At 46.8% G+C, this 17,210-nt stretch overlaps 37 non-coding genes and 12 pseudogenes across 37 annotated transcripts; all 49 read left to right on the forward strand.

The window, feature by feature from the left end:
• The first annotated feature begins 318 nt into the window (after positions 1-318).
• On the forward strand, positions 319-434 carry LOC138474078 (5S ribosomal RNA; annotated as a pseudogene).
• Positions 435-540: 106 nt separating this feature from the next.
• On the forward strand, positions 541-659 carry LOC138476410 (5S ribosomal RNA). The gene has a single exon (XR_011270464.1). It is a non-coding gene; the product is annotated as a 5S ribosomal RNA (ribosomal RNA).
• A 106-nt stretch (positions 660-765) lies between these two features.
• Positions 766-884, forward strand: LOC138476411 (5S ribosomal RNA). The gene has a single exon (XR_011270465.1). It is a non-coding gene; the product is annotated as a 5S ribosomal RNA (ribosomal RNA).
• Positions 885-1,347: 463 nt separating this feature from the next.
• Positions 1,348-1,463, forward strand: LOC138474079 (5S ribosomal RNA; annotated as a pseudogene).
• Positions 1,464-1,569: 106 nt separating this feature from the next.
• On the forward strand, positions 1,570-1,688 carry LOC138476413 (5S ribosomal RNA). Its single transcript, XR_011270466.1, has one exon. It is a non-coding gene; the product is annotated as a 5S ribosomal RNA (ribosomal RNA).
• A 106-nt stretch (positions 1,689-1,794) lies between these two features.
• LOC138476414 (5S ribosomal RNA) lies at positions 1,795-1,913 on the forward strand. The gene has a single exon (XR_011270467.1). It is a non-coding gene; the product is annotated as a 5S ribosomal RNA (ribosomal RNA).
• Positions 1,914-2,377: 464 nt separating this feature from the next.
• On the forward strand, positions 2,378-2,493 carry LOC138474080 (5S ribosomal RNA; annotated as a pseudogene).
• A 106-nt stretch (positions 2,494-2,599) lies between these two features.
• LOC138476415 (5S ribosomal RNA) lies at positions 2,600-2,718 on the forward strand. The gene has a single exon (XR_011270468.1). It is a non-coding gene; the product is annotated as a 5S ribosomal RNA (ribosomal RNA).
• Positions 2,719-2,824: 106 nt separating this feature from the next.
• LOC138476417 (5S ribosomal RNA) lies at positions 2,825-2,943 on the forward strand. The gene has a single exon (XR_011270470.1). It is a non-coding gene; the product is annotated as a 5S ribosomal RNA (ribosomal RNA).
• Positions 2,944-3,406: 463 nt separating this feature from the next.
• On the forward strand, positions 3,407-3,522 carry LOC138474081 (5S ribosomal RNA; annotated as a pseudogene).
• A 106-nt stretch (positions 3,523-3,628) lies between these two features.
• LOC138476418 (5S ribosomal RNA) lies at positions 3,629-3,747 on the forward strand. The gene has a single exon (XR_011270471.1). It is a non-coding gene; the product is annotated as a 5S ribosomal RNA (ribosomal RNA).
• A 106-nt stretch (positions 3,748-3,853) lies between these two features.
• LOC138476419 (5S ribosomal RNA) lies at positions 3,854-3,972 on the forward strand. The gene has a single exon (XR_011270472.1). It is a non-coding gene; the product is annotated as a 5S ribosomal RNA (ribosomal RNA).
• Positions 3,973-4,628: 656 nt separating this feature from the next.
• Positions 4,629-4,747, forward strand: LOC138478135 (5S ribosomal RNA). The gene has a single exon (XR_011272030.1). It is a non-coding gene; the product is annotated as a 5S ribosomal RNA (ribosomal RNA).
• A 106-nt stretch (positions 4,748-4,853) lies between these two features.
• Positions 4,854-4,972, forward strand: LOC138478752 (5S ribosomal RNA). The gene has a single exon (XR_011272590.1). It is a non-coding gene; the product is annotated as a 5S ribosomal RNA (ribosomal RNA).
• A 464-nt stretch (positions 4,973-5,436) lies between these two features.
• LOC138479311 (5S ribosomal RNA) lies at positions 5,437-5,555 on the forward strand. Its single transcript, XR_011273097.1, has one exon. It is a non-coding gene; the product is annotated as a 5S ribosomal RNA (ribosomal RNA).
• Positions 5,556-5,661: 106 nt separating this feature from the next.
• Positions 5,662-5,780, forward strand: LOC138476420 (5S ribosomal RNA). Its single transcript, XR_011270473.1, has one exon. It is a non-coding gene; the product is annotated as a 5S ribosomal RNA (ribosomal RNA).
• A 106-nt stretch (positions 5,781-5,886) lies between these two features.
• On the forward strand, positions 5,887-6,002 carry LOC138473910 (5S ribosomal RNA; annotated as a pseudogene).
• A 106-nt stretch (positions 6,003-6,108) lies between these two features.
• On the forward strand, positions 6,109-6,227 carry LOC138476421 (5S ribosomal RNA). The gene has a single exon (XR_011270474.1). It is a non-coding gene; the product is annotated as a 5S ribosomal RNA (ribosomal RNA).
• A 106-nt stretch (positions 6,228-6,333) lies between these two features.
• On the forward strand, positions 6,334-6,452 carry LOC138478909 (5S ribosomal RNA). The gene has a single exon (XR_011272732.1). It is a non-coding gene; the product is annotated as a 5S ribosomal RNA (ribosomal RNA).
• Positions 6,453-6,916: 464 nt separating this feature from the next.
• Positions 6,917-7,032, forward strand: LOC138474082 (5S ribosomal RNA; annotated as a pseudogene).
• Positions 7,033-7,138: 106 nt separating this feature from the next.
• LOC138478469 (5S ribosomal RNA) lies at positions 7,139-7,257 on the forward strand. Its single transcript, XR_011272334.1, has one exon. It is a non-coding gene; the product is annotated as a 5S ribosomal RNA (ribosomal RNA).
• Positions 7,258-7,363: 106 nt separating this feature from the next.
• On the forward strand, positions 7,364-7,482 carry LOC138476422 (5S ribosomal RNA). Its single transcript, XR_011270475.1, has one exon. It is a non-coding gene; the product is annotated as a 5S ribosomal RNA (ribosomal RNA).
• A 464-nt stretch (positions 7,483-7,946) lies between these two features.
• Positions 7,947-8,062, forward strand: LOC138474084 (5S ribosomal RNA; annotated as a pseudogene).
• A 106-nt stretch (positions 8,063-8,168) lies between these two features.
• On the forward strand, positions 8,169-8,287 carry LOC138476425 (5S ribosomal RNA). The gene has a single exon (XR_011270476.1). It is a non-coding gene; the product is annotated as a 5S ribosomal RNA (ribosomal RNA).
• A 106-nt stretch (positions 8,288-8,393) lies between these two features.
• Positions 8,394-8,512, forward strand: LOC138476426 (5S ribosomal RNA). Its single transcript, XR_011270477.1, has one exon. It is a non-coding gene; the product is annotated as a 5S ribosomal RNA (ribosomal RNA).
• Positions 8,513-8,975: 463 nt separating this feature from the next.
• Positions 8,976-9,091, forward strand: LOC138474086 (5S ribosomal RNA; annotated as a pseudogene).
• Positions 9,092-9,197: 106 nt separating this feature from the next.
• On the forward strand, positions 9,198-9,316 carry LOC138476427 (5S ribosomal RNA). The gene has a single exon (XR_011270478.1). It is a non-coding gene; the product is annotated as a 5S ribosomal RNA (ribosomal RNA).
• Positions 9,317-9,422: 106 nt separating this feature from the next.
• LOC138476428 (5S ribosomal RNA) lies at positions 9,423-9,541 on the forward strand. The gene has a single exon (XR_011270479.1). It is a non-coding gene; the product is annotated as a 5S ribosomal RNA (ribosomal RNA).
• Positions 9,542-10,207: 666 nt separating this feature from the next.
• On the forward strand, positions 10,208-10,326 carry LOC138478136 (5S ribosomal RNA). The gene has a single exon (XR_011272031.1). It is a non-coding gene; the product is annotated as a 5S ribosomal RNA (ribosomal RNA).
• Positions 10,327-10,432: 106 nt separating this feature from the next.
• On the forward strand, positions 10,433-10,551 carry LOC138476430 (5S ribosomal RNA). Its single transcript, XR_011270481.1, has one exon. It is a non-coding gene; the product is annotated as a 5S ribosomal RNA (ribosomal RNA).
• A 463-nt stretch (positions 10,552-11,014) lies between these two features.
• On the forward strand, positions 11,015-11,133 carry LOC138478470 (5S ribosomal RNA). Its single transcript, XR_011272335.1, has one exon. It is a non-coding gene; the product is annotated as a 5S ribosomal RNA (ribosomal RNA).
• A 106-nt stretch (positions 11,134-11,239) lies between these two features.
• Positions 11,240-11,358, forward strand: LOC138476431 (5S ribosomal RNA). The gene has a single exon (XR_011270482.1). It is a non-coding gene; the product is annotated as a 5S ribosomal RNA (ribosomal RNA).
• A 464-nt stretch (positions 11,359-11,822) lies between these two features.
• Positions 11,823-11,941, forward strand: LOC138476432 (5S ribosomal RNA). The gene has a single exon (XR_011270483.1). It is a non-coding gene; the product is annotated as a 5S ribosomal RNA (ribosomal RNA).
• A 106-nt stretch (positions 11,942-12,047) lies between these two features.
• Positions 12,048-12,166, forward strand: LOC138476433 (5S ribosomal RNA). Its single transcript, XR_011270484.1, has one exon. It is a non-coding gene; the product is annotated as a 5S ribosomal RNA (ribosomal RNA).
• A 106-nt stretch (positions 12,167-12,272) lies between these two features.
• On the forward strand, positions 12,273-12,381 carry LOC138474567 (5S ribosomal RNA; annotated as a pseudogene).
• Positions 12,382-12,487: 106 nt separating this feature from the next.
• Positions 12,488-12,606, forward strand: LOC138476434 (5S ribosomal RNA). Its single transcript, XR_011270485.1, has one exon. It is a non-coding gene; the product is annotated as a 5S ribosomal RNA (ribosomal RNA).
• A 106-nt stretch (positions 12,607-12,712) lies between these two features.
• Positions 12,713-12,831, forward strand: LOC138476436 (5S ribosomal RNA). Its single transcript, XR_011270486.1, has one exon. It is a non-coding gene; the product is annotated as a 5S ribosomal RNA (ribosomal RNA).
• Positions 12,832-13,487: 656 nt separating this feature from the next.
• Positions 13,488-13,606, forward strand: LOC138478137 (5S ribosomal RNA). Its single transcript, XR_011272032.1, has one exon. It is a non-coding gene; the product is annotated as a 5S ribosomal RNA (ribosomal RNA).
• Positions 13,607-13,712: 106 nt separating this feature from the next.
• On the forward strand, positions 13,713-13,831 carry LOC138478753 (5S ribosomal RNA). Its single transcript, XR_011272591.1, has one exon. It is a non-coding gene; the product is annotated as a 5S ribosomal RNA (ribosomal RNA).
• A 463-nt stretch (positions 13,832-14,294) lies between these two features.
• LOC138478473 (5S ribosomal RNA) lies at positions 14,295-14,413 on the forward strand. Its single transcript, XR_011272337.1, has one exon. It is a non-coding gene; the product is annotated as a 5S ribosomal RNA (ribosomal RNA).
• A 106-nt stretch (positions 14,414-14,519) lies between these two features.
• Positions 14,520-14,638, forward strand: LOC138476437 (5S ribosomal RNA). Its single transcript, XR_011270487.1, has one exon. It is a non-coding gene; the product is annotated as a 5S ribosomal RNA (ribosomal RNA).
• Positions 14,639-14,744: 106 nt separating this feature from the next.
• Positions 14,745-14,860, forward strand: LOC138473911 (5S ribosomal RNA; annotated as a pseudogene).
• Positions 14,861-14,966: 106 nt separating this feature from the next.
• On the forward strand, positions 14,967-15,085 carry LOC138476438 (5S ribosomal RNA). The gene has a single exon (XR_011270488.1). It is a non-coding gene; the product is annotated as a 5S ribosomal RNA (ribosomal RNA).
• A 106-nt stretch (positions 15,086-15,191) lies between these two features.
• LOC138478910 (5S ribosomal RNA) lies at positions 15,192-15,310 on the forward strand. Its single transcript, XR_011272733.1, has one exon. It is a non-coding gene; the product is annotated as a 5S ribosomal RNA (ribosomal RNA).
• Positions 15,311-15,774: 464 nt separating this feature from the next.
• LOC138474087 (5S ribosomal RNA) lies at positions 15,775-15,890 on the forward strand (annotated as a pseudogene).
• A 106-nt stretch (positions 15,891-15,996) lies between these two features.
• Positions 15,997-16,115, forward strand: LOC138478474 (5S ribosomal RNA). Its single transcript, XR_011272338.1, has one exon. It is a non-coding gene; the product is annotated as a 5S ribosomal RNA (ribosomal RNA).
• A 106-nt stretch (positions 16,116-16,221) lies between these two features.
• LOC138476439 (5S ribosomal RNA) lies at positions 16,222-16,340 on the forward strand. The gene has a single exon (XR_011270489.1). It is a non-coding gene; the product is annotated as a 5S ribosomal RNA (ribosomal RNA).
• A 464-nt stretch (positions 16,341-16,804) lies between these two features.
• LOC138474088 (5S ribosomal RNA) lies at positions 16,805-16,920 on the forward strand (annotated as a pseudogene).
• A 106-nt stretch (positions 16,921-17,026) lies between these two features.
• Positions 17,027-17,145, forward strand: LOC138478873 (5S ribosomal RNA). Its single transcript, XR_011272699.1, has one exon. It is a non-coding gene; the product is annotated as a 5S ribosomal RNA (ribosomal RNA).
• The last annotated feature ends 65 nt before the right edge of the window (positions 17,146-17,210 follow it).

The raw sequence follows: 17,210 nt of genomic DNA on the forward strand, positions 1-17,210 counted from the left end.
ATACAGGTAGTGTGTTCATGGGTAATAAATCGACTTTCACATGTAATGCAGTACAGAGAATATTGAGTCCTTCAAGAGGCATGAAAGAAAGCCGTTATTGTGTTGATTGTTCTCTCCACCTCCCTGCAACAGAAACAGGATGGATGGATTAAAGTTATCCTACCAGACATAGGAGTCCTGAATGGGCCCACCAGTCTTATATATCTCGCCTGATCGAGCGCTGATCGAGCGATGAGCGTGGTATCATGTTGCAAGTGGCTGCATGGCTTAGCTTACTAAATGCAAATGCATAAGAGTAATATTCTTAGCATTACTAGAGCCTACGGCCACACCAGACTGAATGCGCCCGATCTCGTCTGATCTCGGAAGCTCAGTGTCGGGCCTAGTTAGTACCTGGATGGGAGACCGCCTGGGAATACCAGGTGCTGTAGGCTTTTTTGTGCTCCAAGTTCAGGAAGTGAGCCATTTCTCAATTGCCTTTCAAAACTGCAAGGTCTAGCCGACTAGATGCTTAAAAGTACAAAACTCACTAGGCTCAGAGCCTACGGCCACACCACACTGAATGCGCCCGATCTCGTCTGATCTCGGAAGCTAAGCAGTGTCGGGCCTAGTTAGTACCTGGATGGGAGACCGCCTGGGAATACCAGGTGCTGTAGGCTTTTTTGTGCTCCAAGTTCAGGAAGTGAGCCATTTCTCAATTGCCTTTCAAAACTGCAAGGTCTAGCCGACTAGATGCTTAAAAGTACAAAACTCACTAGGACCAGAGCCTACGGCCACACCACACTGAATGCGCCCGATCTCGTCTGATCTCGGAAGCTAAGCAGTGTCGGGCCTAGTTAGTACCTGGATGGGAGACCGCCTGGGAATACCAGGTGCTGTAGGCTATTTTGTGCTCCATGATTAGTAATTGCACAACTTCTCAATTACTTTTCAAATTTGGTATGTTTCCAAAATAATTTTATCCCGTTTTATAGCGGAAATGTTGGACAACATTATGAGGGCTGGAGCTACCTATTTACATATAATTAGCATACAGGTAGTGTGTTCATGGGTAATAAATCGACTTTCACATGTAATGCAGTACAGAGAATATTGAGTCCTTCAAGAGGCATGAAAGAAAGCCGTTATTGTGTTGATTGTTCTCTCCATCTCCCTGCAACAGAAACAGGATGGATGGATTAAAGTTATCCTACCAGACATAGGAGTCCTGAATGGGCCCACCAGTCTTATATATCTCGCCTGATCGAGCCTGATCGAGCGATGAGCGTGGTATCATGTTGCAAGTGGCTGCATGGCTTAGCTTACTAAATGCAAATGCATAAGAGTAATATTCTTAGCATTACTAGAGCCTACGGCCACACCAGACTGAATGCGCCCGATCTCGTCTGATCTCGGAAGCTCAGTGTCGGGCCTAGTTAGTACCTGGATGGGAGACCGCCTGGGAATACCAGGTGCTGTAGGCTTTTTTGTGCTCCAAGTTCAGGAAGTGAGCCATTTCTCAATTGCCTTTCAAAACTGCAAGGTCTAGCCGACTAGATGCTTAAAAGTACAAAACTCACTAGGCTCAGAGCCTACGGCCACACCACACTGAATGCGCCCGATCTCGTCTGATCTCGGAAGCTAAGCAGTGTCGGGCCTAGTTAGTACCTGGATGGGAGACCGCCTGGGAATACCAGGTGCTGTAGGCTTTTTTGTGCTCCAAGTTCAGGAAGTGAGCCATTTCTCAATTGCCTTTCAAAACTGCAAGGTCTAGCCGACTAGATGCTTAAAAGTACAAAACTCACTAGGACCAGAGCCTACGGCCACACCACACTGAATGCGCCCGATCTCGTCTGATCTCGGAAGCTAAGCAGTGTCGGGCCTAGTTAGTACCTGGATGGGAGACCGCCTGGGAATACCAGGTGCTGTAGGCTATTTTGTGCTCCATGATTAGTAATTGCACAACTTCTCAATTACTTTTCAAATTTGGTATGTTTCCAAAATAATTTTATCCCGTTTTATAGCGGAAATGTTGGACAACATTATGAGGGCTGGAGCTACCTATTTACATATAATTAGCATACAGGTAGTGTGTTCATGGGTAATAAATCGACTTTCACATGTAATGCAGTACAGAGAATATTGAGTCCTTCAAGAGGCATGAAAGAAAGCCGTTATTGTGTTGATTGTTCTCTCCATCTCCCTGCAACAGAAACAGGATGGATGGATTAAAGTTATCCTACCAGACATAGGAGTCCTGAATGGGCCCACCAGTCTTATATATCTCGCCTGATCGAGCGCTGATCGAGCGATGAGCGTGGTATCATGTTGCAAGTGGCTGCATGGCTTAGCTTACTAAATGCAAATGCATAAGAGTAATATTCTTAGCATTACTAGAGCCTACGGCCACACCAGACTGAATGCGCCCGATCTCGTCTGATCTCGGAAGCTCAGTGTCGGGCCTAGTTAGTACCTGGATGGGAGACCGCCTGGGAATACCAGGTGCTGTAGGCTTTTTTGTGCTCCAAGTTCAGGAAGTGAGCCATTTCTCAATTGCCTTTCAAAACTGCAAGGTCTAGCCGACTAGATGCTTAAAAGTACAAAACTCACTAGGCTCAGAGCCTACGGCCACACCACACTGAATGCGCCCGATCTCGTCTGATCTCGGAAGCTAAGCAGTGTCGGGCCTAGTTAGTACCTGGATGGGAGACCGCCTGGGAATACCAGGTGCTGTAGGCTTTTTTGTGCTCCAAGTTCAGGAAGTGAGCCATTTCTCAATTGCCTTTCAAAACTGCAAGGTCTAGCCGACTAGATGCTTAAAAGTACAAAACTCACTAGGACCAGAGCCTACGGCCACACCACACTGAATGCGCCCGATCTCGTCTGATCTCGGAAGCTAAGCAGTGTCGGGCCTAGTTAGTACCTGGATGGGAGACCGCCTGGGAATACCAGGTGCTGTAGGCTATTTTGTGCTCCATGATTAGTAATTGCACAACTTCTCAATTACTTTTCAAATTTGGTATGTTTCCAAAATAATTTTATCCCGTTTTATAGCGGAAATGTTGGACAACATTATGAGGGCTGGAGCTACCTATTTACATATAATTAGCATACAGGTAGTGTGTTCATGGGTAATAAATCGACTTTCACATGTAATGCAGTACAGAGAATATTGAGTCCTTCAAGAGGCATGAAAGAAAGCCGTTATTGTGTTGATTGTTCTCTCCATCTCCCTGCAACAGAAACAGGATGGATGGATTAAAGTTATCCTACCAGACATAGGAGTCCTGAATGGGCCCACCAGTCTTATATATCTCGCCTGATCGAGCCTGATCGAGCGATGAGCGTGGTATCATGTTGCAAGTGGCTGCATGGCTTAGCTTACTAAATGCAAATGCATAAGAGTAATATTCTTAGCATTACTAGAGCCTACGGCCACACCAGACTGAATGCGCCCGATCTCGTCTGATCTCGGAAGCTCAGTGTCGGGCCTAGTTAGTACCTGGATGGGAGACCGCCTGGGAATACCAGGTGCTGTAGGCTTTTTTGTGCTCCAAGTTCAGGAAGTGAGCCATTTCTCAATTGCCTTTCAAAACTGCAAGGTCTAGCCGACTAGATGCTTAAAAGTACAAAACTCACTAGGCTCAGAGCCTACGGCCACACCACACTGAATGCGCCCGATCTCGTCTGATCTCGGAAGCTAAGCAGTGTCGGGCCTAGTTAGTACCTGGATGGGAGACCGCCTGGGAATACCAGGTGCTGTAGGCTTTTTTGTGCTCCAAGTTCAGGAAGTGAGCCATTTCTCAATTGCCTTTCAAAACTGCAAGGTCTAGCCGACTAGATGCTTAAAAGTACAAAACTCACTAGGACCAGAGCCTACGGCCACACCACACTGAATGCGCCCGATCTCGTCTGATCTCGGAAGCTAAGCAGTGTCGGGCCTAGTTAGTACCTGGATGGGAGACCGCCTGGGAATACCAGGTGCTGTAGGCTATTTTGTGCTCCATGATTAGTAATTGCACAACTTCTCAATTACTTTTCAAATTTGGTATGTTTCCAAAATAATTTTATCCCGTTTTATAGCGGAAATGTTGGACAACATTATGAGGGCTGGAGCTACCTATTTACATATAATTAGCATACAGGTAGTGTGTTCATGGGTAATAAATCGACTTTCACATGTAATGCAGTACAGAGAATATTGAGTCCTTCAAGAGGCATGAAAGAAAGCCGTTATTGTGTTGATTGTTCTCTCCATCTCCCTGCAACAGAAACAGGATGGATGGATTAAAGTTATCCTACCAGACATAGGAGTCCTGAATGGGCCCACCAGTCTTATATATCTCGCCTGATCAAGCGCTGATCGAGCGATGAGCGTGGTATCATGTTGCAAGTGGCTGCATGGCTTAGCTTACTAAATGCAAATGCATAAGAGTAATATTCTTAGCATTTCTAGAGCCTACGGCCACACCACACTAAGCAGTGTCGGGCCTAGTTAGTACCTGGATGGGAGACCGCCTGGGAATACCAGGTGCTGTAGGCTTTTTTGTGCTCCAAGTTCAGGAAGTGAGCCATTTCTCAATTGCCTTTCAAAACTGCAAGGTCTAGCCGACTAGATGCTTAAAAGTACAAAACTCACTAGGACCAGAGCCTACGGCCACACCACACTGAATCCGCCCGATCTCGTCTGATCTCGGAAGCTAAGCAGTGTCGGGCCTAGTTAGTACCTGGATGGGAGACCGCCTGGGAATACCAGGTGCTGTAGGCTTTTTTGTGCTCCAAGTTCAGGAAGTGAGCCATTTCTCAATTGCCTTTCAAAACTGCAAGGTCTAGCCGACTAGATGCTTAAAAGTACAAAACTCACTAGGCCCAGAGCCTACGGCCACACCACACTGAATGCGCCCGATCTCGTCTGATCTCGGAAGCTAAGCACTGTCGGGCCTAGTTAGTACCTGGATGGGAGACCGCCTGGGAATACCAGGTGCTGTAGGCTATTTTGTGCTCCATGATTAGTAATTGCACAACTTCTCAATTACTTTTCAAATTTGGTATGTTTCCAAAATAATTTTATCCCGTTTTATAGCGGAAATGTTGGACAACATTATGAGGGCTGGAGCTACCTATTTACATATAATTAGCATACAGGTAGTGTGTTCATGGGTAATAAATCGACTTTCACATGTAATGCAGTACAGAGAATATTGAGTCCTTCAAGAGGCATGAAAGAAAGCCGTTATTGTGTTGATTGTTCTCTCCACCTCCCTGCAACAGAAACAGGATGGATGGATTAAAGTTATCCTACCAGACATAGGAGTCCTGAATGGGCCCACCAGTCTTATATATCTCGCCTGATCAAGCGCTGATCGAGCGATGAGCGTGGTATCATGTTGCAAGTGGCTGCATGGCTTAGCTTACTAAATGCAAATGCATAAGAGTAATATTCTTAGCATTACTCGAGCCTACGGCCACACCACACTGAATGCGCCCAATCTCGTCTGATCTCGGAAGCTAAGCAGTGTCGGGCCTAGTTAGTACCTGGATGGGAGACCGCCTGGGAATACCAGGTGCTGTAGGCTTTTTTGTGCTCCAAGTTCAGGAAGTGAGCCATTTCTCAATTGCCTTTCAAAACTGCAAGGTCTAGCCGACTAGATGCTTAAAAGTACAAAACTCACTAGGCCCAGAGCCTACGGCCACACCACACTGAATGCGCCCGATCTCGTCTGATCTCGGAAGCTAAGCAGTGTCGGGCCTAGTTAGTACCTGGATGGGAGACCGCCTGGGAATACCAGGTGCTGTAGGCTTTTTTGTGCTCCAAGTTCAGGAAGTGAGCCATTTCTCAATTGCCTTTCAAAACTGCAAGGTCTAGCCGACTAGATGCTTAAAAGTACAAAACTCACTAGGACCAGAGCCTATGGCCACACCACACTGAATGCGCCCGATCTCGTCTGATCTCGGAAGCTCAGTGTCGGGCCTAGTTAGTACCTGGATGGGAGACCGCCTGGGAATACCAGGTGCTGTAGGCTTTTTTGTGCTCCAAGTTCAGGAAGTGAGCCATTTCTCAATTGCCTTTCAAAACTGCAAGGTCTAGCCGACTAGATGCTTAAAAGTACAAAACTCACTAGGCCCAGAGCCTACGGCCACACCACACTGAATGCGCCCGATCTCGTCTGATCTCGGAAGCTAAGCAGTGTCGGGCCTAGTTAGTACCTGGATGGGAGACCGCCTGGGAATACCAGGTGCTGTAGGCTTTTTTGTGCTCCAAGTTCAGGAAGTGAGCCATTTCTCAATTGCCTTTCAAAACTGCAAGGTCTAGCCGACTAGATGCTTAAAAGTACAAAACTCACTAGGCCCTGAGCCTACGGCCACACCACACTGAATGCGCCCGATCTCGTCTGATCTCGGAAGCTAAGCAGTGTCAGGCCTAGTTAGTACCTGGATGGGAGACCGCCTGGGAATACCAGGTGCTGTAGGCTATTTTGTGCTCCATGATTAGTAATTGCACAACTTCTCAATTACTTTTCAAATTTGGTATGTTTCCAAAATAATTTTATCCCGTTTTATAGCGGAAATGTTGGACAACATTATGAGGGCTGGAGCTACCTATTTACATATAATTAGCATACAGGTAGTGTGTTCATGGGTAATAAATCGACTTTCACATGTAATGCAGTACAGAGAATATTGAGTCCTTCAAGAGGCATGAAAGAAAGCCGTTATTGTGTTGATTGTTCTCTCCACCTCCCTGCAACAGAAACAGGATGGATGGATTAAAGTTATCCTACCAGACATAGGAGTCCTGAATGGGCCCACCAGTCTTATATATCTCGCCTGATCGAGCGCTGATCGAGCGATGAGCGTGGTATCATGTTGCAAGTGGCTGCATGGCTTAGCTTACTAAATGCAAATGCATAAGAGTAATATTCTTAGCATTACTAGAGCCTACGGCCACACCAGACTGAATGCGCCCGATCTCGTCTGATCTCGGAAGCTCAGTGTCGGGCCTAGTTAGTACCTGGATGGGAGACCGCCTGGGAATACCAGGTGCTGTAGGCTTTTTTGTGCTCCAAGTTCAGGAAGTGAGCCATTTCTCAATTGCCTTTCAAAACTGCAAGGTCTAGCCGACTAGATGCTTAAAAGTACAAAACTCACTAGGCCCAGAGCCTACGGCCACACCACACTGAATGCGCCCGATCTCGTCTGATCTCGGAAGCTAAGCAGTGTCGGGCCTAGTTAGTACCTGGATGGGAGACTGCCTGGGAATACCAGGTGCTGTAGGCTTTTTTGTGCTCCAAGTTCAGGAAGTGAGCCATTTCTCAATTGCCTTTCAAAACTGCAAGGTCTAGCCGACTAGATGCTTAAAAGTACAAAACTCACTAGGCCCAGAGCCTACGGCCACACCACACTGAATGCGCCCGATCTCGTCTGATCTCGGAAGCTAAGCAGTGTCGGGCCTAGTTAGTACCTGGATGGGAGACCGCCTGGGAATACCAGGTGCTGTAGGCTATTTTGTGCTCCATGATTAGTAATTGCGCAACTTCTCAGTTACTTTTCAAATTTGGTATGTTTCCAAAATAATTTTATCCCGTTTTATAGCGGAAATGTTGGACAACATTATGAGGGCTGGAGCTACCTATTTACATATAATTAGCATACAGGTAGTGTGTTCATGGGTAATAAATCGACTTTCACATGTAATGCAGTACAGAGAATATTGAGTCCTTCAAGAGGCATGAAAGAAAGCCGTTATTGTGTTGATTGTTCTCTCCACCTCCCTGCAACAGAAACAGGATGGATGGATTAAAGTTATCCTACCAGACATAGGAGTCCTGAATGGGCCCACCAGTCTTATATATCTCGCCTGATCGAGCGCTGATCGAGCGATGAGCGTGGTATCATGTTGCAAGTGGCTGCATGGCTTAGCTTACTAAATGCAAATGCATAAGAGTAATATTCTTAGCATTACTAGAGCCTACGGCCACACCAGACTGAATGCGCCCGATCTCGTCTGATCTCGGAAGCTCAGTGTCGGGCCTAGTTAGTACCTGGATGGGAGACCGCCTGGGAATACCAGGTGCTGTAGGCTTTTTTGTGCTCCAAGTTCAGGAAGTGAGCCATTTCTCAATTGCCTTTCAAAACTGCAAGGTCTAGCCGACTAGATGCTTAAAAGTACAAAACTCACTAGGCTCAGAGCCTACGGCCACACCACACTGAATGCGCCCGATCTCGTCTGATCTCGGAAGCTAAGCAGTGTCGGGCCTAGTTAGTACCTGGATGGGAGACCGCCTGGGAATACCAGGTGCTGTAGGCTTTTTTGTGCTCCAAGTTCAGGAAGTGAGCCATTTCTCAATTGCCTTTCAAAACTGCAAGGTCTAGCCGACTAGATGCTTAAAAGTACAAAACTCACTAGGACCAGAGCCTACGGCCACACCACACTGAATGCGCCCGATCTCGTCTGATCTCGGAAGCTAAGCAGTGTCGGGCCTAGTTAGTACCTGGATGGGAGACCGCCTGGGAATACCAGGTGCTGTAGGCTATTTTGTGCTCCATGATTAGTAATTGCACAACTTCTCAATTACTTTTCAAATTTGGTATGTTTCCAAAATAATTTTATCCCGTTTTATAGCGGAAATGTTGGACAACATTATGAGGGCTGGAGCTACCTATTTACATATAATTAGCATACAGGTAGTGTGTTCATGGGTAATAAATCGACTTTCACATGTAATGCAGTACAGAGAATATTGAGTCCTTCAAGAGGCATGAAAGAAAGCCGTTATTGTGTTGATTGTTCTCTCCATCTCCCTGCAACAGAAACAGGATGGATGGATTAAAGTTATCCTACCAGACATAGGAGTCCTGAATGGGCCCACCAGTCTTATATATCTCGCCTGATCGAGCCTGATCGAGCGATGAGCGTGGTATCATGTTGCAAGTGGCTGCATGGCTTAGCTTACTAAATGCAAATGCATAAGAGTAATATTCTTAGCATTACTAGAGCCTACGGCCACACCAGACTGAATGCGCCCGATCTCGTCTGATCTCGGAAGCTCAGTGTCGGGCCTAGTTAGTACCTGGATGGGAGACCGCCTGGGAATACCAGGTGCTGTAGGCTTTTTTGTGCTCCAAGTTCAGGAAGTGAGCCATTTCTCAATTGCCTTTCAAAACTGCAAGGTCTAGCCGACTAGATGCTTAAAAGTACAAAACTCACTAGGCTCAGAGCCTACGGCCACACCACACTGAATGCGCCCGATCTCGTCTGATCTCGGAAGCTAAGCAGTGTCGGGCCTAGTTAGTACCTGGATGGGAGACCGCCTGGGAATACCAGGTGCTGTAGGCTTTTTTGTGCTCCAAGTTCAGGAAGTGAGCCATTTCTCAATTGCCTTTCAAAACTGCAAGGTCTAGCCGACTAGATGCTTAAAAGTACAAAACTCACTAGGACCAGAGCCTACGGCCACACCACACTGAATGCGCCCGATCTCGTCTGATCTCGGAAGCTAAGCAGTGTCGGGCCTAGTTAGTACCTGGATGGGAGACCGCCTGGGAATACCAGGTGCTGTAGGCTATTTTGTGCTCCATGATTAGTAATTGCACAACTTCTCAATTACTTTTCAAATTTGGTATGTTTCCAAAATAATTTTATCCCGTTTTATAGCGGAAATGTTGGACAACATTATGAGGGCTGGAGCTACCTATTTACATATAATTAGCATACAGGTAGTGTGTTCATGGGTAATAAATCGACTTTCACATGTAATGCAGTACAGAGAATATTGAGTCCTTCAAGAGGCATGAAAGAAAGCCGTTATTGTGTTGATTGTTCTCTCCATCTCCCTGCAACAGAAACAGGATGGATGGATTAAAGTTATCCTACCAGACATAGGAGTCCTGAATGGGCCCACCAGTCTTATATATCTCGCCTGATCGAGCCTGATCGAGCGCTGATCGAGCGATGAGCGTGGTATCATGTTGCAAGTGGCTGCATGGCTTAGCTTACTAAATGCAAATGCATAAGAGTAATATTCTTAGCATTTCTAGAGCCTACGGCCACACCACACTAAGCAGTGTCGGGCCTAGTTAGTACCTGGATGGGAGACCGCCTGGGAATACCAGGTGCTGTAGGCTTTTTTGTGCTCCAAGTTCAGGAAGTGAGCCATTTCTCAATTGCCTTTCAAAACTGCAAGGTCTAGCCGACTAGATGCTTAAAAGTACAAAACTCACTAGGACCAGAGCCTACGGCCACACCACACTGAATCCGCCCGATCTCGTCTGATCTCGGAAGCTAAGCAGTGTCGGGCCTAGTTAGTACCTGGATGGGAGACCGCCTGGGAATACCAGGTGCTGTAGGCTTTTTTGTGCTCCAAGTTCAGGAAGTGAGCCATTTCTCAATTGCCTTTCAAAACTGCAAGGTCTAGCCGACTAGATGCTTAAAAGTACAAAACTCACTAGGCCCAGAGCCTACGGCCACACCACACTGAATGCGCCCGATCTCGTCTGATCTCGGAAGCTAAGCAGTGTCGGGCCTAGTTAGTACCTGGATGGGAGACCGCCTGGGAATACCAGGTGCTGTAGGCTATTTTGTGCTCCATGATTAGTAATTGCACAACTTCTCAATTACTTTTCAAATTTGGTATGTTTCCAAAATAATTTTATCCCGTTTTATAGCGGAAATGTTGGACAACATTATGAGGGCTGGAGCTACCTATTTACATATAATTAGCATACAGGTAGTGTGTTCATGGGTAATAAATCGACTTTCACATGTAATGCAGTACAGAGAATATTGAGTCCTTCAAGAGGCATGAAAGAAAGCCGTTATTGTGTTGATTGTTCTCTCCACCTCCCTGCAACAGAAACAGGATGGATGGATTAAAGTTATCCTACCAGACATAGGAGTCCTGAATGGGCCCACCAGTCTTATATATCTCGCCTGATCGAGCCTGATCGAGCGATGAGCGTGGTATCATGTTGCAAGTGGCTGCATGGCTTAGCTTACTAAATGCAAATGCATAAGAGTAATATTCTTAGCATTTCTAGAGCCTACGGCCACACCACACTGAATGCGCCCGATCTCGTCTGATCTCGGAAGCTAAGCAGTGTCGGGCCTAGTTAGTACCTGGATGGGAGACTGCCTGGGAATACCAGGTGCTGTAGGCTTTTTTGTGCTCCAAGTTCAGGAAGTGAGCCATTTCTCAATTGCCTTTCAAAACTGCAAGGTCTAGCCGACTAGATGCTTAAAAGTACAAAACTCACTAGGCCCAGAGCCTACGGCCACACCACACTGAATGCGCCCGATCTCGTCTGATCTCGGAAGCTAAGCAGTGTCGGGCCTAGTTAGTACCTGGATGGGAGACCGCCTGGGAATACCAGGTGCTGTAGGCTATTTTGTGCTCCATGATTAGTAATTGCGCAACTTCTCAATTACTTTTCAAATTTGGTATGTTTCCAAAATAATTTTATCCCGTTTTATAGCGGAAATGTTGGACAACATTATGAGGGCTGGAGCTACCTATTTACATATAATTAGCATACAGGTAGTGTGTTCATGGGTAATAAATCGACTTTCACATGTAATGCAGTACAGAGAATATTGAGTCCTTCAAGAGGCATGAAAGAAAGCCGTTATTGTGTTGATTGTTCTCTCCACCTCCCTGCAACAGAAACAGGATGGATGGATTAAAGTTATCCTACCAGACATAGGAGTCCTGAATGGGCCCACCAGTCTTATATATCTCGCCTGATCAAGCGCTGATCGAGCGATGAGCGTGGTATCATGTTGCAAGTGGCTGCATGGCTTAGCTTACTAAATGCAAATGCATAAGAGTAATATTCTTAGCATTTCTAGAGCCTACGGCCACACCACACTGAATGCGCCCGATCTCGTCTGATCTCGGAAGCTAAGCAGTGTCGGGCCTAGTTAGTACCTGGATGGGAGACCGCCTGGGAATACCAGGTGCTGTAGGCTTTTTTGTGCTCCAAGTTCAGGAAGTGAGCCATTTCTCAATTGCCTTTCAAAACTGCAAGGTCTAGCCGACTAGATGCTTAAAAGTACAAAACTCACTAGGCCCAGAGCCTACGGCCACACCACACTGAATGCGCCCGATCTCGTCTGATCTCGGAAGCTAAGCAGTGTCGGGCCTAGTTAGTACCTGGATGGGAGACCGCCTGGGAATACCAGGTGCTGTAGGCTTTTTTGTGCTCCAAGTTCAGGAAGTGAGCCATTTCTCAATTGCCTTTCAAAACTGCAAGGTCTAGCCGACTAGATGCTTAAAAGTACAAAACTCACTAGGCCCAGAGCCTACGGCCACACCACACTGAATGCGTCTGATCTCGGAAGCTAAGCAGTGTCGGGCCTAGTTAGTACCTGGATGGGAGACCGCCTGGGAATACCAGGTGCTGTAGGCTTTTTTGTGCTCCAAGTTCAGGAAGTGAGCCATTTCTCAATTGCCTTTCAAAACTGCAAGGTCTAGCCGACTAGATGCTTAAAAGTACAAACCTCACTAGGACCAGAGCCTACGGCCACACCACACTGAATGCGCCCGATCTCGTCTGATCTCGGAAGCTAAGCAGTGTCGGGCCTAGTTAGTACCTGGATGGGAGACCGCCTGGGAATACCAGGTGCTGTAGGCTTTTTTGTGCTCCAAGTTCAGGAAGTGAGCCATTTCTCAATTGCCTTTCAAAACTGCAAGGTCTAGCCGACTAGATGCTTAAAAGTACAAAACTCACTAGGCCCTGAGCCTACGGCCACACCACACTGAATGCGCCCGATCTCGTCTGATCTCGGAAGCTAAGCAGTGTCGGGCCTAGTTAGTACCTGGATGGGAGACCGCCTGGGAATACCAGGTGCTGTAGGCTATTTTGTGCTCCATGATTAGTAATTGCACAACTTCTCAATTACTTTTCAAATTTGGTATGTTTCCAAAATAATTTTATCCCGTTTTATAGCGGAAATGTTGGACAACATTATGAGGGCTGGAGCTACCTATTTACATATAATTAGCATACAGGTAGTGTGTTCATGGGTAATAAATCGACTTTCACATGTAATGCAGTACAGAGAATATTGAGTCCTTCAAGAGGCATGAAAGAAAGCCGTTATTGTGTTGATTGTTCTCTCCACCTCCCTGCAACAGAAACAGGATGGATGGATTAAAGTTATCCTACCAGACATAGGAGTCCTGAATGGGCCCACCAGTCTTATATATCTCGCCTGATCGAGCGCTGATCGAGCGATGAGCGTGGTATCATGTTGCAAGTGGCTGCATGGCTTAGCTTACTAAATGCAAATGCATAAGAGTAATATTCTTAGCATTTCTAGAGCCTACGGCCACACCACACTAAGCAGTGTCGGGCCTAGTTAGTACCTGGATGGGAGACCGCCTGGGAATACCAGGTGCTGTAGGCTTTTTTGTGCTCCAAGTTCAGGAAGTGAGCCATTTCTCAATTGCCTTTCAAAACTGCAAGGTCTAGCCGACTAGATGCTTAAAAGTACAAAACTCACTAGGACCAGAGCCTACGGCCACACCACACTGAATCCGCCCGATCTCGTCTGATCTCGGAAGCTAAGCAGTGTCGGGCCTAGTTAGTACCTGGATGGGAGACCGCCTGGGAATACCAGGTGCTGTAGGCTTTTTTGTGCTCCAAGTTCAGGAAGTGAGCCATTTCTCAATTGCCTTTCAAAACTGCAAGGTCTAGCCGACTAGATGCTTAAAAGTACAAAACTCACTAGGCCCAGAGCCTACGGCCACACCACACTGAATGCGCCCGATCTCGTCTGATCTCGGAAGCTAAGCACTGTCGGGCCTAGTTAGTACCTGGATGGGAGACCGCCTGGGAATACCAGGTGCTGTAGGCTATTTTGTGCTCCATGATTAGTAATTGCACAACTTCTCAATTACTTTTCAAATTTGGTATGTTTCCAAAATAATTTTATCCCGTTTTATAGCGGAAATGTTGGACAACATTATGAGGGCTGGAGCTACCTATTTACATATAATTAGCATACAGGTAGTGTGTTCATGGGTAATAAATCGACTTTCACATGTAATGCAGTACAGAGAATATTGAGTCCTTCAAGAGGCATGAAAGAAAGCCGTTATTGTGTTGATTGTTCTCTCCACCTCCCTGCAACAGAAACAGGATGGATGGATTAAAGTTATCCTACCAGACATAGGAGTCCTGAATGGGCCCACCAGTCTTATATATCTCGCCTGATCGAGCCTGATCGAGCGATGAGCGTGGTATCATGTTGCAAGTGGCTGCATGGCTTAGCTTACTAAATGCAAATGCATAAGAGTAATATTCTTAGCATTTCTAGAGCCTACGGCCACACCACACTGAATGCGCCCGATCTCGTCTGATCTCGGAAGCTAAGCAGTGTCGGGCCTAGTTAGTACCTGGATGGGAGACTGCCTGGGAATACCAGGTGCTGTAGGCTTTTTTGTGCTCCAAGTTCAGGAAGTGAGCCATTTCTCAATTGCCTTTCAAAACTGCAAGGTCTAGCCGACTAGATGCTTAAAAGTACAAAACTCACTAGGCCCAGAGCCTACGGCCACACCACACTGAATGCGCCCGATCTCGTCTGATCTCGGAAGCTAAGCAGTGTCGGGCCTAGTTAGTACCTGGATGGGAGACCGCCTGGGAATACCAGGTGCTGTAGGCTTTTTTGTGCTCCAAGTTCAGGAAGTGAGCCATTTCTCAATTGCCTTTCAAAACTGCAAGGTCTAGCCGACTAGATGCTTAAAAGTACAAAACTCACTAGGACCAGAGCCTATGGCCACACCACACTGAATGCGCCCGATCTCGTCTGATCTCGGAAGCTCAGTGTCGGGCCTAGTTAGTACCTGGATGGGAGACCGCCTGGGAATACCAGGTGCTGTAGGCTTTTTTGTGCTCCAAGTTCAGGAAGTGAGCCATTTCTCAATTGCCTTTCAAAACTGCAAGGTCTAGCCGACTAGATGCTTAAAAGTACAAAACTCACTAGGCCCAGAGCCTACGGCCACACCACACTGAATGCGCCCGATCTCGTCTGATCTCGGAAGCTAAGCAGTGTCGGGCCTAGTTAGTACCTGGATGGGAGACCGCCTGGGAATACCAGGTGCTGTAGGCTTTTTTGTGCTCCAAGTTCAGGAAGTGAGCCATTTCTCAATTGCCTTTCAAAACTGCAAGGTCTAGCCGACTAGATGCTTAAAAGTACAAAACTCACTAGGCCCTGAGCCTACGGCCACACCACACTGAATGCGCCCGATCTCGTCTGATCTCGGAAGCTAAGCAGTGTCAGGCCTAGTTAGTACCTGGATGGGAGACCGCCTGGGAATACCAGGTGCTGTAGGCTATTTTGTGCTCCATGATTAGTAATTGCACAACTTCTCAATTACTTTTCAAATTTGGTATGTTTCCAAAATAATTTTATCCCGTTTTATAGCGGAAATGTTGGACAACATTATGAGGGCTGGAGCTACCTATTTACATATAATTAGCATACAGGTAGTGTGTTCATGGGTAATAAATCGACTTTCACATGTAATGCAGTACAGAGAATATTGAGTCCTTCAAGAGGCATGAAAGAAAGCCGTTATTGTGTTGATTGTTCTCTCCACCTCCCTGCAACAGAAACAGGATGGATGGATTAAAGTTATCCTACCAGACATAGGAGTCCTGAATGGGCCCACCAGTCTTATATATCTCGCCTGATCGAGCGCTGATCGAGCGATGAGCGTGGTATCATGTTGCAAGTGGCTGCATGGCTTAGCTTACTAAATGCAAATGCATAAGAGTAATATTCTTAGCATTACTAGAGCCTACGGCCACACCAGACTGAATGCGCCCGATCTCGTCTGATCTCGGAAGCTCAGTGTCGGGCCTAGTTAGTACCTGGATGGGAGACCGCCTGGGAATACCAGGTGCTGTAGGCTTTTTTGTGCTCCAAGTTCAGGAAGTGAGCCATTTCTCAATTGCCTTTCAAAACTGCAAGGTCTAGCCGACTAGATGCTTAAAAGTACAAAACTCACTAGGCCCAGAGCCTACGGCCACACCACACTGAATGCGCCCGATCTCGTCTGATCTCGGAAGCTAAGCAGTGTCGGGCCTAGTTAGTACCTGGATGGGAGACTGCCTGGGAATACCAGGTGCTGTAGGCTTTTTTGTGCTCCAAGTTCAGGAAGTGAGCCATTTCTCAATTGCCTTTCAAAACTGCAAGGTCTAGCCGACTAGATGCTTAAAAGTACAAAACTCACTAGGCCCAGAGCCTACGGCCACACCACACTGAATGCGCCCGATCTCGTCTGATCTCGGAAGCTAAGCAGTGTCGGGCCTAGTTAGTACCTGGATGGGAGACCGCCTGGGAATACCAGGTGCTGTAGGCTATTTTGTGCTCCATGATTAGTAATTGCGCAACTTCTCAGTTACTTTTCAAATTTGGTATGTTTCCAAAATAATTTTATCCCGTTTTATAGCGGAAATGTTGGACAACATTATGAGGGCTGGAGCTACCTATTTACATATAATTAGCATACAGGTAGTGTGTTCATGGGTAATAAATCGACTTTCACATGTAATGCAGTACAGAGAATATTGAGTCCTTCAAGAGGCATGAAAGAAAGCCGTTATTGTGTTGATTGTTCTCTCCACCTCCCTGCAACAGAAACAGGATGGATGGATTAAAGTTATCCTACCAGACATAGGAGTCCTGAATGGGCCCACCAGTCTTATATATCTCGCCTGATCGAGCGCTGATCGAGCGATGAGCGTGGTATCATGTTGCAAGTGGCTGCATGGCTTAGCTTACTAAATGCAAATGCATAAGAGTAATATTCTTAGCATTACTAGAGCCTACGGCCACACCAGACTGAATGCGCCCGATCTCGTCTGATCTCGGAAGCTCAGTGTCGGGCCTAGTTAGTACCTGGATGGGAGACCGCCTGGGAATACCAGGTGCTGTAGGCTTTTTTGTGCTCCAAGTTCAGGAAGTGAGCCATTTCTCAATTGCCTTTCAAAACTGCAAGGTCTAGCCGACTAGATGCTTAAAAGTACAAAACTCACTAGGCTCAGAGCCTACGTCCACACCACACTGAATGCGCCCGATCTCGTCTGATCTCGGAAGCTAAGCAGTGTCGGGCCTAGTTAGTACCTGGATGGGAGACCGCCTGGGAATACCAGGTGCTGTAGGCTTTTTTGTGCTCCAAGTTCAGGAAGTGAGCCATTTCTCAATTGCCTTTCAAAACTGCAAGGTCTAG

Source organism: Ambystoma mexicanum, chromosome 8, assembly GCF_040938575.1.
Source record: "Ambystoma mexicanum isolate Mex_15411 chromosome 8, UKY_AmexF1_1, whole genome shotgun sequence".
NCBI classification, from domain to species: domain Eukaryota; kingdom Metazoa; phylum Chordata; class Amphibia; order Caudata; family Ambystomatidae; genus Ambystoma; species Ambystoma mexicanum.